This window comes from Bos indicus x Bos taurus, chromosome 27 (genome assembly GCF_003369695.1).
Source record: "Bos indicus x Bos taurus breed Angus x Brahman F1 hybrid chromosome 27, Bos_hybrid_MaternalHap_v2.0, whole genome shotgun sequence".
Classification (NCBI taxonomy): Eukaryota; Metazoa; Chordata; class Mammalia; order Artiodactyla; family Bovidae; genus Bos; species Bos indicus x Bos taurus.
The window spans coordinates 24927814-24942603 of record NC_040102.1 but is presented as its reverse complement, the minus strand read 5'-3'; the positions used below and the strand labels follow the sequence as shown (position 1 = coordinate 24942603).

Sequence of the window (14790 nt, the reverse complement as noted above, 5' to 3'; positions counted from 1 at the left end):
TTCTCATTCTTCCTCCACTCTTTCTACCTTTCAGATTAACAAACTCAAGAATTTTAGGATAAAAAGAAATATTCAGTCCTGCTGAAAATGGACAACACCAACTAACTTCTTAAATACCATGGATTTTCTTCTCTACTGTGCTGAGTCGCTTCAGTCGTGTCCAACTCTTTGCAACCCTACGGACCACCTGTCCATGGGGATTCTCCAGGCAAGAATACTGGAGTGGGTTGCCATGCCCTCTCCAGGAGATCTTCCTACTCTTCCTATTTTCTTCCCTACTCATATCTGTTCTTTGCTTCACACTCACAATATTTTAATCTCAGATTTCATCATATCATACCACAGTTTTCCAGGTCTAATCCCTACCACTGTATCAGAGTCCTGAACTGATTCAACATATCGCAGGACTCTGCATAGGTGGATTTACCACTGAATACTTTGCTTTGATCTCTCTAGGGATCTGAAGTGAGCACGCTTGCCCTTGGGTGTGCGCCAGTCTTTCATTTGAAAAACCCAAACAAAGATCTCTCCCCTCGACAGTGTATATGTTAGGGAGACTTCCAACAGCATCCCCAAAGACAAAACTGACAAGAGACAGTAAACAACGTTCGATAAATAGAACCTGTTTTGGTGAATGCCTTCTGGTGTTGTGTTTTGATGCAGCACTTGGAAATTTTCCCAGCTGGTTAATAATTTATGGGTTATTTGAATATATTGAGGCACAAATACACAACTTTAATTGGGAAAAAACCTCTTATTTGTCCTTATTCTCCACACCCCCCCCCATTATTGTATTCTAATGGTGTCCTTCAAAAATAATTCCAGGATTTAAGAAGACATTTTTTTCTAAAAGAAAGCATTAATGGAGAGTTTTTCATATCCTGTTGTATCCTGCATGCTGTCCAAGGAACTCCACAGAGTTGACAACATCAGGTATTATTCTACCAGAAGAGAGTAGACAGGAACATTTTTAGAAAAATATTTATAAAGCAGTGTCTCTAATGGGACAGAAAAGTGAAAAGACAAGTGACTTGGCTTTTCTGTTCTTGGCGGATGGGGGGGTTGTTTTTCCAGTGTTCTGGAAAGTCCAGCCCAAGTCGCTCCTTATTCTGGGATGGGACCGGCCACGGCTGTGGAAGCAACAGAGCCTCCCTTTGTTCCTGAGGCCGGACTGTAGCTGTTAGAGCTCACAAGCCTCCAGTGTTCCCATCGGGCGTGCAAAGGAAAAGCCTGGTGCAGAACTCTGGGGAGTTTTAATTAGTCAACAAAGTAATCAGATAGGGACAAGGTTGTTCTCAACAGTACCCAGCATACAATAATGCAGAAAATAAGCACAGAAATAAGAAGAGCAGTGGGTGAAAGAGAAAGGACATAAACAGGAAGATTAAGATGAAACTATGTGGGAAATTGGTACCGAAAACACAGCTATGAAGCCCTGGATACATAAAGAGTGTAGGATGATCAGTTATACCTAAGACCAGAGCAAGCCCGGTCTCATGGGAGGCAAAGCTCTTCTCCAGCTTCTGACCTCAAAGAAATTCCTCCAGCAGCTTTTATCTGAAAGATCTGCACTCTCATTCCTACATCAAACACAGTGATCAGATTTTCTGTGGTTATTCGGTTTGATTCCGTCAGTATAGACAGAGGAGAGATCACATTCTCTGAAGTCAAATAGGTGGGACAAAGCCTTCTGTCTGACTCACAGCTATCTATGTCTGTGTTCTTCACTCCTGCCTCATTTTTTTTTTTCCAGGCAAGGCTTTACTGGGGCCCCTACTGCAGTAGGGGGACTGCTGCTGCTGCTGCTAAGTCGCTTCAGTCGTGTCGGACTCTGCGTGACCCCATAGACGGCAGCCTACCAGGCTCCTCCCTCCATGTTCTGGACGGAGGCAAGAATACTGGAGTGGGGTGCCATTTCCTTCTCCAATGCATGAAAGTGAAAAGTGAAAGTGAAGTCGCTCAGTCATGCCTGACTCTTAGCGACCCCATGGACTGCAGCCTACCAGGCTCCTCCGTCCGTGGGATTCTCCAGGCAAGAGTACTGGAGTGGGGTGCCATTGCCTTCTCCGAGTAGGGGGACTAAGAACACACAATTTCCCTTGCTTGCTCGGCTAGCTCCCAAGGCAGGGGTGCAGGGTGATGACCTTGTTCCGTATATGGGGTGAGGGCACCGGTGTGCCCAGGGGTTGGGCTGCAGGGGTGGCTTAGGTGGCTTGCCCACCCCGTTGGTGGTGCTGAGTGCAGGGGCCATGTGCAGTACCCTCGTTTTGCTCCCAACACCCAGTTTCTGCTCCTGGCTCTTCAGAAGTCACAATCAGGATTTTTTTTGGTCTTTTCATATCTTTTTCCTCATAATTTGCCCCAACTGCACATGCACACAGTTATTTTCAGACCCATATAGTTTCTTTATATTTTGTTGCTCAAGGAAAGGTTTGACTTGCCTCTCTCTTTATCTCTCCACAGAGGATGGAGGACAAATAAAAGGAAATAAATATTCAGTTTTTTTTTTTACTGTATATGTTAAGTGCAGGGCTAGGAGATTCATATATGTTGTTTCATTCAGTCCTCACAATGAATCTGTAGTGGAAGTACTCTCTCTCCCATTTTATAGATGAGGAAAGAGGTTAAAAAAGAGGTTAACCACCCTAGAGGTTATCAAATGTACCCGATGCTGGTATATGTTAGGGGCATGAATTGGGCCCACAGCTGATTTTTATGATACATCAAATACAGCTCTAATTTCTGCTCAAATCAATCAGTCATCAAGATCTTTCTAAGCTCTTCTCCGTGTCCAGCTCTGGAGATGTTCCATACCTCCTCAAAATTCCTCCATTTATTTGCTAACTCCCAGCCTGGGGAGAAACAGCAGGGGACAATATCTGTGGATTAAAGAAGAGTGAAAGGGATTTGATCTTTTTTATATTCCAGTGATGTTTCATTTTTCTACTTTATTTTTTCTCCGATCATCCACCCTTAAGCAATCTATTGGTCAGGATATTAAAAATGAGCAGAAAACCTGTTTTTTCTTTCTTTTTTTTTTTTTTTTTTCAGCTACCCTTTATCTAAGCAAGGCATAGCTCGCTAGAGGTAATTTCAATCCATTTTGGAGAGAAGGCTGCCTGCCTTGGCATGTTTTTATCCCTAATACTGTCAGGCTGTAGATGAATCCAGGACAAAGAGCCTTCATTGTATTATAAGGGAGAGAAACAGAGTCAAAGTCATCTTAACTTTGTAATGAATAGCATTTGTCAGAGTGAATATTTGGCTCCTGGGAGGTTAAAGGAGAAACAGGACTAAAATGCTTTAGTAGTCCAGAGACTAGCACAGTGAAATGAATTTATTGCTTTTAGTGGAGTCCCCAGCGGACAGTGCATAATGAAACTCACTATCTGATGAGGCCGCCTCGGTGCAGGAGACGCACTGGCAAGCAGAGCGGCGTGCTGAGCATTGGCTGCCGGGAAACCTGAGGTGACCCTCACACCTGCCGCAGAGGTGGCAGATTCCGTCGCTGTCTGGGCGAACTGATACGCAGAATAAATGTTGAAAGCTCTTAGTGAGGGTGGTGGGGGGTGGTCAGGGGCCTATCACGGCTGCTGCAGAGATCATCCATTTTTCAGGGTTGGCTGTCCAGAGATGAGACAGATTGGATACCCATAGGACACTGAGAGCCCAACTGTACAGCTATAAAATGAATTACACCAATTTGTGTCCAGCCAGGAGTGTTTTTCGGAGAAGGCAATGGCACCCCACTCCAGTACTCTTGCCTGGAAAATCCCATGGACTGAGCAGCCTGGTGGGCTGCAGTCCATGGTGTCACTAGGAGTTGGGCACGACTGAGCGACTTCACTTTTTCTTTTCACCTTCATGCATTGGAGAAGGAAATGGCAACCCACTCCAGTGTTCTTGCCTGGAGAATCCCAGGGACTGGGGAGCCTGGTGGGCTGCCTGCCGTCTATGGGGTCGCACAGAGTCGGACACGACTGACGAGACTTAGCAGCAGGAGTGTTTTTAACAAACCCAGAGGCCCAGCTAAGTTCTCTGGATGCTGAATAAGGAAGTAAGTGAATTCGGCACCTCTGACCTCCAAGCACAAAGCCACTTGTTGGACAGAAGCACATGGGTAGTGGGGAGTACAGAATGCTTTTTGGTACAGAAAGAATTGTAGGGAGGGGCTTCCAGTTTTGCCAAGGAATGGAAGGTTAAAACATAGCCACAGCCTCTAAGATGGAGAGGAACCCAAGAGACTCCCCTAGTACAAACAATTTCAAAACAGGAGTGGAAGGAGAGAAACACAAACATCTATCTACATGTAACTCCATTGAGTATCAATTGAGAGGGGAGACAAATACCACTTCTTTCCTACTGCCAGAAGTCTTCTCCTGAAGCTTCTATTCCATTATTCACCCCATTTATGTATGTGTAATATTAAATCATATCATTATATGTCCTTATATTCCACTGGATTAAATGTTGTTTAAGGACAGAAACCATATTAATGTAGGGGTGCTTGCATGTGTGCTAAGTCCAACTCTTTGTGATCCTCTATGGACTGTAGCCTGCCAGGCTCCTCTGTCCGTGGGATTTTTCATGCAAGAATACTGAAGTGGGTTGCCACGCCCTCTTCCAAGGCATCTTCCTGACCCAGGCATTGAACCTGCATCTCCTGCATTGGCAGATGGGTCCTTTGTCATTGGGCCACCTGGGAAGCCCTTAATGTAGGAGAAAGGAGTAGAAATTGCTGCAACCACTTTGGAAAGTGGTTTAGTATTCTCTCTTAAAGTTGAGCCTTTGTATACCCTGGTACCTAGCAATGCTACTCTATCTTGGCAAATAGCCAAGATACAACCTTGCACATACGCAGCATGGGTTCCCTATGAGAATGTTAAACTTGGGACCAAATGTCTATAAATGAAGGGAACAAATAAATGGTAGGTTCACATAATAGAGGGAGAAGGCAATGGCACCCCACTCCAGTACTGTTCCCCAGAAAATCCCACGGAGGGAGGAGCCTGGTAGGCTGCAGTCCATGGGGTCGCTAAGAGTCAGACACGACTGAGCGACTTCACTTTCACTTTTCACTTTCATGCATTGGAGAAGGAAATGGCAACCCACTCCAGTGTTCTTGCCTGGAGAATCCCATGGACGGAGAAGCCTGGTAGGCTGCAGTCCATGGGGTCGCACAGAGTTGGACATGACTGAAGCGACTTAGTAGTAGTAGTAGTCACATAATAGAATATTATATAGTAATCAAACAAATGAACCACAACAGTTTTGCAACAGTATGGATAAATCTCTGCAAGTAATGTTAAGTGGGAAAAATTAAGACTGGTCAAAATGAATATACTCCTTTTCCAAAGTTAAAAGCAATTTTTAAAATGTTATTATCACACGCACTTATAAGAACAGGAAGTGATGTCCATAGAATTGAGGATGGTGTGGAATGGGTTGAGGAGACCATATAGTTGGATGTGGGTTTTCAAGGTTCTGGCTATTATTTTGGGTGGTGGGTTTATAGTTGTTTAATACAAATGACTAAATAATGAATAAACAGAAATGGGTCAAGCATAGGCCAATAATAAGACTGTGACCAGGATTAGGGTAAATCTAATTCTGGCCACCTGAGAGCTAAAGGGATGAAAGAGGAAAATAAGAATAATTTATGCTGATTCTAGAATACTTCATTTAGTACTTGTTGTTTAATAGAATTTCAAAACCATGATGGTGGAATAAAATGTTTGAATCTAATTAGGCTCCTTTGTAATAGGGTTACTCATAATTAGTACTCCAAGCAGAGTAGTTCTCATATATTGGTCCAAGTTTTTGAGTCTTGACTCAAGCCTTGGCATAATTCATAGGAAGAAATTATTTTTTTCTAAATGTTCAAACATTTATTCTTTTCAACATTTTGTTATGAAAATTTCAAATTTACAGCAACATGGAAAGAATTTTACAATGAACATCGTATACCTACTACCTCAGTTCTACCAGTAACATTTTGCTCTACTTATATCACATACCCATCTATCCTTCTCTCCATCCAATCAACCTGTCCCAGTTTTTTGTTATATTTCAGAGTAAATTGCAAATATCAGAACACGCATGCATGCTAAGTTGCTTCAGTTGTGTCTGATTCTTTGCGACCCCATGGACTATAGCCCACCAGGCTTCTCTGTCCATGAAATTTTCCAGGCAAGAATACTGGACTGAGTTGCCATTTCCTCCTCCAAAATATCAGCATACTTCTCCATAAAGACTTTAGCATTCATGTCTTTAGCTCCAACATTTCATTTCTTTTCTTGCTTACAAGAGGCTATAGATAAAAAAAAATCAAGGCATTCTGAATGAAAAAGAAAAGTGTCAAGAAGATTTGAAACATAAAGCAGTAGAAAGAATGTGGTTTTTAAAAATGCTCTTCAGTAACTGAGCTCCAGCATCTCAGGAGCAGCATGACCAGTGAAAAGAGGACCGTTTGGTTGACGGAGGAGGACAAGTCGATCTTGAATGAGGCCCAAGGGAAATGCAATCCAGAGGTAGGTGGCACAAAGGTAAAGACACCTGCAGAAATGTTGGCAGGCAGAATCAAATCCCCACACTCTGATCAGCCCCCACGTCAGCTCCTGTGGTCTCTCTGGTAGGAGCAGTTACAGCCTCCCTGCAGCATGGGGGCTCAGCTTTTGTTCCTAAACGGAACTGGATGTGATTCTTTAAGTAGGAGAAGCCCGGACACAAAGATTCATACAAGCAAACAGGGCAGATGTTGAAAGGGCAGTTTTCACCTCAACACAATATCACGATTATCTGGCAAAGAGGGTAAGATCACTACAGCTCTAGCTGGCCCAGATCAGGGCCCTCTTACTAGGTACTTCCAGGAGGGTGTGTGTGTGTGTGTGTGTGCGCTCAGTCGTCTCTAACTCTTTGTGACTGCATGGACTGTAGCCTGCCAGGCCCCTCTGTCCTTGGAGTTCTCCAGGCAAGAATACTGGAGTGGGTTACCATATCCTACTCCAGGGGATCTTCCCTACCCAGGGGTCAAATCCACGTCTCTTAGGTCTCCTGCATTGGCAGGTAGGTTCTCTACCACTAGCACCAGCTTGGAAGCCCTCCAGGAGGTTGGAGGGACTTCTGTTCCTTACTCTTTAAACTCCTGTTCAGAAGAGACGACTGACGGAGTTACCATCGTCCCAGTTTAGCCCTTGGCATAGACCTGCCACTTCCCACCGAATAATTCTTCCTTCAGTTCTGTTCTACCAAAGTCATCTAAGAAGTCCAATTCTTGGTATTTGAGGGTGTTATCAGAGGTCTCCAATTAACACACACGTAACTTAATGAGCATAGATGTAACTTGGACGTAAGCAAAACATAAGCATACTTAGTTTTTAAGATTAGCAATCCATCATCTAGAAGGGGATGATGTTTTAAGACATGAGTCAGAAAACTATGGTTAGCATGTCAAATCCAGTCTGCAGCCTGCTTTTGTAAATAAAATTTGATTGGCACTCAGCCATGCTCATTAATATACCTATTGTAAATTCTGGCTGCTTTCATGGTCAATAACACTGTTGGGTAGTTGCAACAGAGACCATATGACTTGCAAAGCTTAAAAATATTTATCACTGACTCTTTATAGAAAAAGTTTGCAGACCCATGGGTTGAATGCAGTGACTTTCAGGGAAGGTACATTTTGATGGACCAAGTAGATATCCATGAAGCCTATTAGACAGTCCTGTGGAGTCCCCTACAGATGTGTGTTCCTTTCCACGCTTATACTTCATCAACCAAAGAAGACTCTGCTTCAGTTTGATTTACACTTTGGGTTTTGGCCTAAGTGTTCCCTTGAACTGAGTTCTACAGCTTTCAAAAGCTTAAAAACAAAACAAAACACTGTCTACAGCAATGATTCTCAACCCTGGCTGCACGGTAGCATTGTCTGGGGGCCTTTTAAAAATACCAGCAGTCTGCCCTGGAATTGAAATAAAAAACAAGCTTCCCAGATGATTCGACTGGACATCCAGGTTGAGCAATCACTGGTATAGGGAACAAGGTCAATTCCAGGCAAGGTGCCCCTGCAGAGGCCGTGGACCGTGAAGTGGGTGGATGGGAGCACTAAAAAACCTGTCGGGGGGCACTCAAAGGGGCAAGAGAGACACAAAATATGGGAGTTGAATCAGGACTTTCATAAGGTCAAAGTGTCTTAAAGTTGATCTATAGCTAGCCATTGTATCTTAGTTGACAATGCAAATCAGCTTAATATATTCCCTCCAGCCCACTTAAACCAGGATGGCTGCAGTTAAAAGGAGCAATTCAGGAACACATTTAAAGTTGGCCTGGCTGGAAAAGAATCAGATCAGATCAGATCAGTCGCTTAGTCATGTCCGACTCTTTGTGACCCCATGAATCGCAGCACACCAGGCCTCCCTGTCCATCACCAAGTCCCGGAGTTCACTCAGACTCACGTCCATCAAGTCAGTGATGCCATCCAGCCATCTCATCCTCTGTCCTCCCCTTCTCCTCTTGCCCCCAATCCCTCCCAGCATCAGAGTCTTTTCCAATGAGTCAACTCTTCGCATGAGGTGGCCAAAGTACTGGAGTTTCAGCTTTAGCATCATTCCTTCCAAAGAAATCCCAGCGCTGATCTCCTTCAGAATGGACTGGTTGGATCTCCTTGCAGTCCAAGGGACTCTCAAGAGTCTTCTCCAACACCACAGTTCAAAAGCATCAATTCTTTGGCGCTCAGCCTTCTTCACAGTCCAACTCTCACATCCATACATGACCACAGGAAAAACCATTGCCTTGAGTAGACAAAGAATAGCCTAACCATTATTTTTAAGTATGCAATGTATCTGGTACTGTTGTCAGAATCTTGTGGGAGGTCATTTCAGATATAATAGTAGATGATAAAAGAGCAGTGAGGAAGAAAACATAGGGTAGAAGGTAACACCTTGGATTCTACTGGTAGGAACTTAGGCTACATTCTTATTCTCAGGTGAGATTTTGTCTAGGATGTTCTCTAGTGATGCTCTGGAATTTTTTCCAGGGTCTTTGGAACTCAGCCAGTTAGATACACACAAGGGAGGGTAGGAGTGTGGAGGGACTGTGTTAGGACATTCCTGCTGCTGCTGCTGCTGCTAAGTCACTTCAGTCGTGTCTGACTCTGTGCAACCCCATAGACGGCAGCCCACCAGGCTCCTCTGTCCACGGAATTCTCCAGGCAAGAATACTGGAGTGGGTTGCCATTTCCTTCTCCAGTGCATGCATGCTAAGTCACTTCAGTCGTGTCCAACTCTGTGCGACCCCATGGACAGCAACCCACCAGGCTCCTCTGTCCACGGAATTCTCCAGGCAAGAGTACTGGGGTGGGTTGCCATTTCCTTCTCCAAAGACATTCCTACTGGGGCAGAAATTATGACTTCTAAAGGCTTCTCTGGTAAGAAGCATCTCCGATTCTACAAACAAGCAACCAGAAACAAGGAATCAGGGATCTCACTTATAGCTGAGAAGAGAGGTTTTTCTTTTCCTTCTGAGAATTGTGACTTAAGTGATTAAGCCCCTACAGAATTCCTATCCCTGTCTACCAGGACCCAAATACAGGACAGGAAAGGCAAACAAGACTCTGAAATAGTTGTGTAGACATTTCTTTTTTTTTAACGGTGTAATTGACATGTAACATTGTATTAGTTTCAGGAATACAATATAATGAATTGATATTTGTATATATTGAGAAAATATCACCACAGTAAGTCTAGTTAACATGCATCACCATGCAGAGGTATTAATTTTTCTTCTTGTGATGAGAACTTTAAGATCTGGTCTCATAGCAACTTTCAAATATGCAATACACCTCTTGTTAATAGTCACCGTGCTGTACACTTTATCCCCAGGATTCATTTATATTTTATAACTGGAAGCTTGTACCTTTTGACCCCTTTCATGCATTTCAACCGTCCCCTACTGGAAGAGATTCATTTTTGAAAGCCCACAACACATGCTGGAGATGGGAGGTGGGGAGGGGAGGGAATTAGGTTGGTGTAAGAAGGACAGAAAAAGCTGGCTTGAAACTCAGCATTAAAAAACTAAGATCATGGCATTCAGTCCCATCACGTCATGGCAAATAGAAGGGGAAAAAGTGGGAGCAGTGACAGATTTTATTTTCTGGGACTCCAAAATCACTGCAGATGATGATTGCAGCTATGAACGTAAAAGAGGCTTGCTTCTTGGAAGGAAAGCTATGACAAACCTAGATAGTATACTAAAAAGCAGAGACATCATTTTGCTGACAAAGGTTTAAATAGTCAAAGGTGTGGTTTTTCCAGTAGTCATGTACGAATGTGAGAGCTGAACCATAAAGAAGGCTGAGAAGAATGGATGCTTTTGAACTGTGGTGCTAGAGAAGACTCATGAGCATCCCTTGGACTCAAGGAGATCAAACCATTCAGTCCTAAAGGAAATGAACCCTGAATATTCATTGGAAGGACTGACGCTGAAGTTGAAGCTCCAATACTTTGGCCACCTGATGTGAAGAGTTGACTCACTGGGAAAAAAACCCTGATGCTGAATAAGACTGAAGGCATGAGGAGAAGGGAGCAACAGAGGATAAGATGGTTGGATGGCACCACTGACTCAATGGGCATGAATTTGAGCAAACTCTGGGATATAGTGAAGGGCAGGGAAGCCTGGAACGCTGCAGTCTATGGGGTTGCAAAAAGTAGAATACAACTTAGTGACTGAATGACAACAACACAAGTGTAAGAAGGACAGAAACACCGCCCTTCATGGCCTTTTTAGACTTGAAATTTTTATTTCCAAATGTAGTTTCTTTCCCCTAGAATACCTTTCATCCCCCTATACAAGGAAAATTATACCCATATTTCAAGACCCCTTTAAAAGTCATCTTCACTGTGGAATCCTCTGGAGTTGGCCCTGGTGGAGCCGGCCACTTCCAGCATACTTGTTTAGCACTGACTTCTTTCTCTATTTCCGTATGGTAATGACGTGTCGTCAAGTCTGTCTGCAATTGAGCTGTGAGCTCCTCGGGCTGTAGGCAATGTCTCTGTCCTCTTTGTACCCAGGTTGCCCAATCCAGAGAAGACATACAATATACACTTAGGAAGTAAATCTATCCATCTTTTCTTAAATCAGTATCCTAAAATTCTGCTTCAATTGCCGGTCATGAAAGAACAGGTAAATTATCACTTAGAAGACATTCAACTGCAAACATTCATTAAAAACCAACTGTATACCAGGCATTGTGGTCAATATTGGGGGAGCAAAGTTAAATGTAATACGATATGGTTTCTGGTGTCTAACAAGTTACAGTTTAGTGGGGATAAAAATAGGGGGATGTGAGCTGAGCTACTTTAGAAGCATGAGCAAGGCAGTGTAGGAGGAAAGAAGGACATGTTTACCTCTCTTGGATATTCCAAGAATTACTGCCTAGAGGGTGCAGGAATTTAGGCAAATTCCTAACAGTAAATCTGTAGGGGATGGGTGTGGATGTAGAAGGCGGTGGAGATGAGAAAGATAGGTAGGCTCCTATCTTTGGATGTGGCGGGGGGTACGTTTTAGAGGGTTTAGGTCCAAAATCATGGTGGAAAAGATTTCAAAAACGTGCTCTGAGGGGAATCTCCTCTCTTTTCCTGGACCTTGACAGTTTAGGAGATGAACGTTCCTAAGAGAAAAAGGAAGAAAAGAACCGCTGTTTCTCTCACTAGTTTGGCCCCAGATTGCCAACCCTCATTTTGATGGATCATAAGGTAGGAAAAGCTTTCTCCCTGTAAAATTAGTTGGATTTTACACAACCCAGCAGGCAATAACAAGGCTCCCACATCATTTTGTCAGGGAGAGGCCAGTAATTTTGGGGTGGGAACTGATCCATTTACACAATGGGAGACTTTCCCTCACGTACAAAGTGCTCCCTTGCAATTTGCGGCCTCACAGAATGCCATTTATAGTTCCTGCAGTGGCAGGAAAATGAGGGGGCACAGTGATTATCACTCTAATCGCAAAGCTGAAGGATGCCGTGGTTACACGGGTCTGTTTTACCTTTCCTGCCAGCGAGGGACTGCTCTACTTGGCTTTCAGCATGCAAGAAGCGAGAGAAAAGGGCCGATTATTTCCCCTCTTAGGTATTAGCTTTTCAGCTTGAAAGTCTCCTCGTCAGCTGCTAACTGTAGCCTAGGGTCTGAAGTCATTACCCAAAATAATGCCCCATCTTCATTTAGAAAATATCTTAAATACTTCTTTAGGGAGTCCTCCCTCCCCGGGGCTCAGGAAGCTGAAGTTCAATGAAAATGAGGTCCCCAAAGAAGCCCTGACTATCCACTGAAATCCGCGCCCCCATCATCTCTAAACAGTTCGTTTAAATGTTGTACTTTATTCTCGCTAAAGACTTCGATGGCTCCCAATTTGCACTTTGCAAGGCAGAAGTAAACACAGTGTCCCAGTCTGGATTGTGTGCAGAGGTATTCATGGCAGGATCTCCCTTTGTAGTGCTCAGCTAATTGCTAATTATGTAATGATGGATGTAAATTGCACAGTTGGCACTTGAGGCTCACAGGCTCACTCTGTTTCTGCTGCTTAAAGGAGAAAGGCTGAAATAGTATGAGATTACCAACCACATCTCCATCCATGAAGATGCAGTCTAAAGGGCTGAAATAACCCTTCAGAAGAGCAGAAGAGGTTTGAGGGAAGAGGTAGAGTAAGTCCAGCCCAGACTCTGCCCTGGTTTCATACAGCTTAGGATTATAAAGCAGATATTCCATGCATCTCGTTTAACATGGAAAGAATAGATGGTCTTGTTTGCAGGCGAAGCAACACCAATTGTCTCCAAATATTTTTTTTCAGAGAAGAATAAATAGCACCACTGATAGTAATACCAGGTCTTTTAAAGGTGTATTGAAATGTTACGGCTGTCTCACATATTGCACAAGATTATGGAGTGGGTCATATTGTTAATTCTATTTTGTGCATAACGGGATAAAAATCCCAATAAAAGCTGATGATTCACCTAGCCACCTGTTGGATAATGGTAAAGTAGGCAGACCCCCCGCACCCCATCACATCTGCCCTCAGTGCCATGCCCATGTAATCATAGCTAGGTAGCTGTCTCTCTTTAATTATATTTATGTGATTTGGAATTTTGGTTTGTAGGTGCATTTTTCAGTAGGAAGCTTTTGATTTATGACTTATTTTTTCCTTTCTCTCTATTGTATCCTTGATTTTGAAAAAGTAAAAGCCCAGACTAAGAAAGTAAATAAAATATCTGCCCTGCTGCTGTCGTCACTCTGGACTAGCAGAGCAGGTAGCAGATAAAGCCAGCTTCAAAGTGAATAGTAACCATTATTTCCTCCCAAGGACAACTCTGCCATTGTAAACTTTCACAACAACCCCCACTTTTAAGGGATGTTTCTTTGACTTGTTCTCCGTGAAACCTTATTTTCAAAAATCGGAGATTGTCTGAAATTTTTCAGCTTAAAGTGATATCAGGAAGAGCAAGCATTCCACTTTGGCCAGGAAGATCTACAAAAGGTGTTCTGTGACAGAAGCAGCCTCAATGGCCGAACCAGGCACAGGGGCTCAGATGAGGGTTTCGGAACACAACATTTCACATTAACTTTGCAGTTTCCAAGGAAATGAGACTTCGAGTCCACTTCATAGTCCTAACCTGGTGTTGACCTTTTTATTCACAGTCCTGCTTAGCACTGAGCCCATCAAAACACAGCTTCATCTATAATGAGATACCACTTTATACCTACTAGGATGCCTATAATCAAAATCATGGAAAATAGCAAGTGTTGGTGAGGATGTGAAGAAATTGTAACCCTCATGCATCGCTAGTGGGAATGTAAAATGGTGTAGCTACCATGGAAGACAATTTGGTGGTTCTTTAAAAAGCTAAATATAGGATTACCAGATGCCCCAGCAATTCCACTTCTGGATATATGCCCCAAAGCTCTTGAAATAGGGACTCAAACATATTTGTACATCTATGTTCTTAGCAGAATGATTCCTGATAGCCAAAATGTAGAAACAATCCAATATCCATCAACTGATGAATGGAGAAACAAAATGTTTAAATTTTGTATATAATATATATACAATGGAATATTATTCAGCCTCAAAAAGGAAGGAAATTCTGAAATGTGATACAACAGGGGTGAACCTTGAGGACGTTATGCTAAGTAAAACCAGATAGTCACAAAAGGAGAGATGTACCATTCCACTCACATGTGGTATCTAAGTAATCAAATTCATAGAGACAGAAAATAGGAGTAGCTGCTAGGGATGCGGGCTGGGAGAAGGGATGAGGAATTAACGGTTAATGACTAAAGAGTTTCAGTTGTGCAAAATGAAAAGTACTCTATAGATGGAAGTGTTCTATAGATGGTAGCACAAAAATATGAGTGTCCTAAATGCCACAGGATTATATTCTTCAAAGGGCTTCCCTGGTAGCTCAGACAGTAAAGAATCCGCCTTCAATGCAGGTCTTCTCTCTCTCAATGCAGGTTTGATCCCTGGGTTGGGATGATCCCCTGGAGTAAGGGAATGGCAACCCACTCCAGTATTCTTGCCTGGAGAATTCCATGGATAGAGGTGCCTGGCAGGATACTGTCCATGGGGTTGCAAAGAGTCAGACATGACTGAACAAATAATACTTTCATTTTCATACACTTCACAATGGTTCAAATGGTTTATTAAAAAAAATCACCCTCTTCATTTAAATTTCACCCAAACTCCACTCTTCCCCAAATCCTATAATCAATGTATTTTCCTCCTTTGTTTGTTGAGACACTT

General features: G+C 43.1%; 1 long non-coding RNA gene across 2 annotated transcripts in view; it reads left to right on the top strand.

The window, feature by feature from the left end:
• LOC113884994 overlaps positions 1 to 14790 on the top strand; it is a 119625-nt gene that overhangs the window by 47770 nt on the left and 57065 nt on the right. The gene's annotated exons all lie outside the window — the stretch shown is intronic.